The sequence below is a fragment of the Macrobrachium rosenbergii genome, chromosome 13, assembly GCF_040412425.1.
Source record: "Macrobrachium rosenbergii isolate ZJJX-2024 chromosome 13, ASM4041242v1, whole genome shotgun sequence".
NCBI lineage: Eukaryota > Metazoa > Arthropoda > Malacostraca > Decapoda > Palaemonidae > Macrobrachium > Macrobrachium rosenbergii.
The window spans coordinates 55,810,121-55,817,866 of NC_089753.1; the positions used below are offsets into that span (position 1 = coordinate 55,810,121).

At 39.2% G+C, this 7,746-nt stretch overlaps 1 long non-coding RNA gene across 1 annotated transcript in view; it reads right to left on the reverse strand.

Annotated features, from left to right (window-relative positions):
* Window positions 1–1,826: 1,826 nt before the first annotated feature.
* The window catches only part of LOC136844706 (uncharacterized), a 6,203-nt gene continuing 283 nt past the window's right edge, over window positions 1,827–7,746 (reverse strand). Inside the window, exon 2 of the long non-coding RNA XR_010854972.1 lies at window positions 1,827–2,503. This is a non-coding gene — a long non-coding RNA (uncharacterized lncRNA). The remainder of the gene's footprint in view (window positions 2,504–7,746) is intronic.

Here is a 7,746-nt window from a genome sequence, read left to right on the forward strand (position 1 = left end):
GTTGTTCCAGTTCCTGGCAGACAAAGTTGCCCAGATGTCTGCCACAAATGTTGTCATTGCCACGAAAGGGTCTGCTGTCCTCAGCACTCATGAGGCTAGTCTTCAGGGACTGGAAAAGTGCTCTCATGAGGAAGCTGACACTGCATCTTTCTCCATGCCAAATATGCCACAGAACATGGAGCCAAGACCATCACGGTTAAAGCAAATGACACAGATGTTCTTGTCGTTGCAGTCAGTGCTTTCTCCACTCTCCACAATCTAGGGCTAGAGAAGCTATGGGTGGCATTTGGCCAAGGCCAGAGCCTGCGCTGGATTGCTGTGCATGACCTGTGCAACTCTCTGGGCCAGGAGAAGGTGAATGGCATGCTCTTCTTCCATGTTCACAGGCTGTGATACAGTGTCAGCCTTCCGGAGCAAGGGCAAGAAGACCGCCTGGCAGACATGGAACATCTTTCCAGAGGCCTCCACTGTGTTCTCCAAACTGAGTCACTACCCTCTCAGAGTGGAAGAGAGTGACCTGAAGGTCCTGGAGAGGTTTGTCATACTTATGTATGAAAGATCCAGCACTGCTGGCACTGTGGATGAGGCTAGACTTGATATGTTTGCCAGAAAACAAAGGGCATATGAGGCCATTCCACCAACCAGGGAGCTCTCCTCCAACACACCAAGCGTGCTGCGTACCAGGCTGGTTGTGTGGGGGCAGGCCACCCAGTGTCAGCCACAGCCAGAGAACCCTGCTGAGTGGGGATGGCAAAAGTCTGGTGAAGCATGGCAAGTCCTCTGACAACCAACTCGCCCTTAGCCAAGAGTTGCCAACAGCTTACCAAATGTGGATGCAAAGCAGGCTGTCGGGAAAGGTGCTGCAAGTGCTACAAGCTGGGTCTTCCCTGCACAGCTCTGCGCACTTGCAAATGTGAAGTCTAGATAAATATTGCCCTCTCTCTTCAGTAGATAATCTAGCTTGAGCATCCAACGTGTCATGCTATGCCTACCTTCTTATCCTCGAATTTTTCAAAGGTGTAGGTTGAGAGACCTATACATAGATTGGTTGCGTTTAGTCCGTATTTCTCTTCTTTTCTTTTTATGGTTACAGTCTTAGACACAATGTTGTATGTGACCATACCATTACTATTTCAGTTGAAAATAGCATATTAGTTAAACTGTCTGATCACATGAATATACCATTAAATAAAAACAGTTGGTCTCTATGTCTGCTAGCGCTGTGGATAGAAAAAAACTTTTATGGCAACCATTTTGTACGCCATCTTGGTTACAATTCATTTAGTAAGGGTTTTCAATAAAATGTGTGGTATGGAACATTTTTATAACCTAAAAGTCGAGGTTTAAAAAAAAAAAACTGGCATATTCCATCCAATAGATGCTCCCAAACCAGTGATCTCAACATAGATGGCGGCCATTTTGAAAAATAGCCGCCATCTTGGATTTTCAGGTGGCCAGCGCCCTTTTCTAAGAGAGCGTAGTCTTAGGAATGTTTGTGCCAAATTTCATGCTTGTTTCAATTATCTGAACGATTTTTACAGCAATCTGCTGTAAATGTCTTGTTTGAAGGTTGAAGGTTACAACGTGGCTGCATTTCATCACCACTACGGATCTCTTTTAGTAAAGTGAAGGTTATATCTCCAGTTGGTAGCTTCAAAAATGTCCTTTGTAAGAGCCACCTAGGAATAAGATCAAATCATTTTGAAAAATTCTGAAGGATACGGGAAGTAACAGATCAGTACAGGAAAAAATGGTTACCACAGTAATTATATGAATCTAACTTGTTTTCTAAGAATTTCCAAAATATGGATAAAAGAAAACCTTCCATTTCTTAAATTATTTTATTGATATAGCCCTTGATTTAATATGAAACGAGATGTTCTCTTAAAACACTTTTGCATACGAAATCTGATAGGCTGTGGCATAATCTTCTGTTCAGATATTACTGTCAGTGTTAAAAGCGCTGAAATTCAGGTACATCTTGGGGCTTCTATTCCTGAAATTAGCAACCTTATAGAATAGAATGAGTATACATATCAAGATTTTTTACCATGAAACTATCAGCATAAATTCAAGAAGCGTAATTCATATACATAGTAAAACTTGTAAATATCTGTTTATGAATCATCATCTAGTGGCCGTCCTGATCATTTGGACTCACACAAAGCGGTTTTGATTACATACTCTTCTGGTGAGCTATATCAGAAGGTAATTTAGAAATGAGTCACCAAAACAACGAAAAGATGGTGCAAATGGTTGCTCTCCTATTCGTCTTTTTGCACCATCTCGAGCCATCCTATCCCGTCCTATCTGACAGCAAAACAGCAATTTAAGACCAGTCATATTTTGGGTAGGACCTCTGGAAACCGCGGTAGTGGAACCTTGGGGGCTGGACGTAAGCGTCTGGGATCATGTTTGGTCTCCCGTCCACGATGACGGCTGGCTCAGGCAGGCCCTGGGTGATTCCGATGATGGCTGCTACGATGACGATGATCAGGCTGAACTGAAAGAGTAAAATAGAACATTATTATTGTCATTATATATATTGTTTTGTCATTATGAATGGCGGTAGGGCACTGTTAATTCTATCGTCCCCTCTTCCCGTTGGTAGAAATATAATATATTGTTCATGGTCTCACTGCTAACGGTAATGGCATTTCTATCTTTATCACTACAACTAATCTTATTGTTATAGTTTTTATTTTCATCACTGATGTGGGTATGTGGGTAATGTCACCATACCCGTTATTACTGTAATCATAAGTAGTGGTGGTAATTAAGGCATGTAGAACAACGTGATAAGTATGCCTTTTCAGACCATTCAATTTATAGTGGGCTGCTAGCATGACACTGAGGCATCTTTCGGAGTAAAAGGATTATTGAGCCCTTTTTCTCGCTTATCTACTCCTTCTATTGTTAGTTGTTTTTAAGTATTCATTGTTATGACTTTCTTCACATATTTTTTTTTTTATTTCGTCTTCTTTTGTGATTTCTCTCTCAAGATCTGGGTCTGGCTGACTTCGCTACCGCTAAAAATTTAAGGACAATTACGCTAATACACGTATGGTCTAGCTATACATTCATCACTAAGTCTTTCCTCAGTTTAATTATAACATTTGGAATGTATCGGAATTGTAAATTATCAAGATTCTATTGCTTTATCAAGTTGTTTGATAATATCTGTGGCTGTGTTGCCCAGTCAGTGGCATTGCAGTGATGATTACCGGCTGCAGTGACGGTAATATCTTCGTTTCCTGACATTTTTCATTTGTTTCTCCCTCTTGTAAGTCAGCTTCAAAATAAATCATTCCAGGAGATTGAAGGACTAATCTCTTTTCATAACACCGAGTTTAATCTTCTTCAGTCGTTTTATGCCAATCACAAATATGTGAGATTAAATGGCAGTCATCCATGTTCAAAGATCTCATTATTTGGGGGAATGTGTTCGTCAGAGATTGGAAACTAGGCTCAATTCGATAACGTGAGCATTTTTTTTCTTTATTTTTTCCCATGAATCCAATGAAGAAGAAACAAAGCAACGAGTGGAAATGGCGCTTAAAAATGTCATTCCAACTCAGTGATTGCATCTAAAAGTCTTTCCTCGTCTGCCATCTTTAGGAGTATATGGGAGTTGTCACAGGAAGCGGGGTCATATACTCTGATCGATCGCATTGCATAGCCCTTTCGACGGGAGAAATCTTTTATGAGAACTGACCTTCAAATTGTCCAAGATAATCATACTAAATAGGACTGGATTTCTTGCTGTTCGCTCACTTGACTTTCATTTTTACGTTACTTATTTCTTTATTCATAACTTTTGTGTCCCTACGCACACCTGTTATATATATATATATATATATATATATATATATATATATATATATATATATATATATATATATATATATATATATATATATATATATATATATGTATATATATATACAGATGCAGATTATATACACTGTGTATACGTACCTGTGTATATACATCTGTGCATTTCTAGTGCGGAGCAAATGAAAGCAAAAATCTCTAATGACCCGAAGGCGAAAAACGAAGAGGCCATCAGCAATTCTGTCGGGAGGAGTAAAAATCCTAATAACATGAAAGGCTGGGATTTTTGTTCGCGCTTGACTGACGTGGCCGGTTGACTGGGATTTTTGCAATTCCCGTCGCCCCTCAATAAACTGCCTGCAAATTCTTCTCGTTTATATGAATTTATATTTCAGTGTGGAGGTCGATGGGACGGCAACGTAACGTAACTAGTCCAGAGTGTTAACAGGAAAAGAAAAGGGAAATGAAAAGACTGGCGTTTGTCTCCGAAGGAAGTTTCAATTTTTATGTTATTGCTCCCATTTTATTACTTCTCTTCGTATATTTTTGTTCTGTATCCTGAGATGTTCTTAATGAATTTATACCCTTCATTCTTACAACGCAAGAAACCCCGTAAACTTGCAAAGAAAGTTCCCTAACGACAAAATGGCCCTTCCTTTGTGTTGAAAATAGACTGTAGAGGACAGAAAATAAAAAAAGTAAAAAGCAGTCGAGTTTTCTGTGCAGCGTATAATGCTGTATGAAACTCTCACCCACGGCCCATGAAACTCTCAGCCGCGGCCCATGAAACTCCCAGTCACGGCTCGGTGGTGGCCTGTGTTGTTGGCACCCACAGCGGTGCCAGACGCACGATCATGGCTAACTTCAACCTTAAAGAAAATAAAAACTACTGAGGGTAGAGAGCTGCAGTTTGGTATGTGTGATGACTGAAAGGTGGATGCTCAACATACCAGTATACAGCCCTTTAGCCTCAGTAGTTTTTAAGATCTGAGGGCGGACAGAAAAAGTGCAGACATAAAAAAGTGCGGATGGACAGACAAACAGCCATCTCAATAGTTTTCCTGTACAGAAAACGAAAAATCTACTTCGAAAGCAACGAAGATTTTTCTAGGCGCAACAGAGGACTTGCAATGGCAGGCATAATGGCGTTTTTCACCAATATTCCTTGGGCTACTACTGACGAGGGATTTTACAATCCCCAGTTGCTCACGGGCGATCTTGGCGTTAATTTAAAATCTCGTGACTCTTAGAATTCTATGGGAGTTGCAATTTTGGCTAGAGGAATTTGGTGGGGAAATTTAGAAGACTCAGTGGATCAACAACATATACATCAGTGCATAGCTTGAACCTATGACTGATCCGCCTTTTGAAAATTTTTTGTGATACAACCTAGACTTTATTTTAATTGTTTGGTAACACTGGCCATAGTCTAAACGTTTCATTTTCTCAAGTGGTGCCATTTTAAGCATCACACACCCGAGATAACTCGGCTCATCATTGTCTCACAGCACCTGGTGGGCAAGCAGTTGTAAGAATTGCAACATAAATATGCATCAGTCTCCTACGACATGTATTGTCATACTGACATGAATCATGGTACGACGATGAAAATGTATCTAAAAGTTTAGTCGATTGAGAAAAACAAGGCGTCAGATGGTGTGACACCAAGATAAATGATACTTAGAGGGAAATTACGCAAATTACATTTAATGATAAAAGGGAGATGGAGATGACTTTGGCATGTCATTTGAACAATCCCTAGAGGCACAGAACGTGCTAGGGTCAACTAGGCTCCTACTTGGATGAAAACTATAAGACGGGAGGCTGGAGGTGAGTAAAAATTTTTGGAAAATAAATACCAGGACAGACGTGAATGACGGAATTTTTTTTAGGCTCGTTGGATCGCACGGCTTTAAAGGCGTTGACGATGATGATGATGATGATGATGACATCATCATCATGTAACTAGTAAAAAAGTAAAAACATGATGGCATCATCATCATGTAACTAGTAAAAAAAGTAAAAACAAAACACTTGTTGAAATAAAGTAAGATAATGTAGGCCCAATGAAAGCACCATAAACACCATCTTTCTGCTATTGGTCACTTAAAAATTTAGAAGATCATGTACATATAATTTTCCGCCGTCTAAGTTACGAAATTAAAATATATATATATATATATATATATATATATATATATATATATATATATATATATATATATATATATATATATATATATATATATATATATATATATATAGCGTTGTTCTATAGTTAAATAACTGAGGATCAGCCGTAAAATCAATTTGAACAACGGGCGTAATGTAGACGGGCAAAATTGGCAAGGAATGTCGCCTAAATTTACTCTAACAGGACTCAAGCGACTAAATTCAAGTTAAAACTTCCTTTTGCAAACCATCTTTTGAATTACCTGAGAGAGAACGAGAGTGATGGATGTTGGTCCGTAATTGTTGTGCACACACTCTGCCTTCGGAAAATGACAGAACTTAACTTAATTCTCGGTCACATGGAAAAATGCTTTGTTAGCATAAAACGCACAGAGACGGGGAAGATATCACAGATAACTTTGAAGAGAATCATATCAAAGCCCCCATCTAGATCTTTCCAAACTCAACGGCCAGTGCTGTCCCCCGACTGGCAACGTCCCTAAAGCGAAAAGCAAATTTGGCGGGGAGCTCTGGAGGACGGGTATCAAGGAGAGAAACAACACGTGAAGACTCTGGACACTGAGGCCTGGCCCTCAATTTCGTCCGTAAAACAGACCTTTTGCCAGTGGTTTATGACGGAGCGATAGTTGAAGTATTGACTCTGAAGATTGAGGACTGGATCCACTAAATCCAAATTGAATTATGCAAAATGCTATCTGTTCTATTTCATACTCGAAATTTTTGTTAATGCGGTTGTGCTCCTAGTGGTATTACTCATTTCGAAATGGTTAAAAACAAATGAACGGGCTAGTTGTTATTAAACTAATGGAGCAGAGAAAGTTTTTTTATATACATTTCCTGCATAACTTTAAAAAAGAAAAAAAAAGGGAGAGAGAGAGGTGGATAAAATAATCTACATCGTTTACTCGCAATATGTCAACCGAAGCATTAGCAATAATGTAATTTGCTTAAATTAGGTTACTTTTCCCATAATTAAGCAACGTTTTGAAATATTTACAGCCACGGGTAAAAAACTTATTCTTCTGAAAAATCCCAGTACCAGATACTTTGACACCGTCCTTCAAAATGACGTTTAGTGTCTCCGCCCAAAGTAAGTAAGTAAGTATAGCTTAGTTTTACCAGACCACTGAGCTGATTAACAGCTCTCCTAGGGCTGGCCCGAAGGATTAGACTTATTTTTACGTGGCTAAGAACAGGTCCTCTTTTTATTACGTTGTTTTGATTTCATTAAATAAGAAAAGAAAAACATCTCTTTCTTCTTCAAAGGCTGCTTTGGGAGAGGTCCCTTTCCATGTAAAAATGTAAAAGCAGGGTACTACAAAGCATTCTAGTATAAAGAGGCCATTAAAAGAAAAAAACCCCCACGAGCACATTTTCCGACATCACTTTGCATCTTTCCGCAAAACTTCTGCACGAAGGTTTGCATTTTTACTTTGAACGGGGCCTCGCCTAAGGTAGCATCTCTCTCTCTCTCTCTCTCTCTCTCTCTCTCTCTCTCTCTCTCTCTCTCTCTCTCTCTTATCGTATCAAAAATAGCATAGCGTAAAAAGAGTAAGATGGTAATTAATTCTATCTGCTCCGCCATAAATCATTCAAAAAAGTGAATTAGGACTTAATTATGCTTTAGTGCGGGGAAATGAATGTAATTAAAGCTGTCGTCCATAAAACGAGAAATTGACACAAAAAATCTTTGATGCTCTGATAAATTTTTTCGACTCG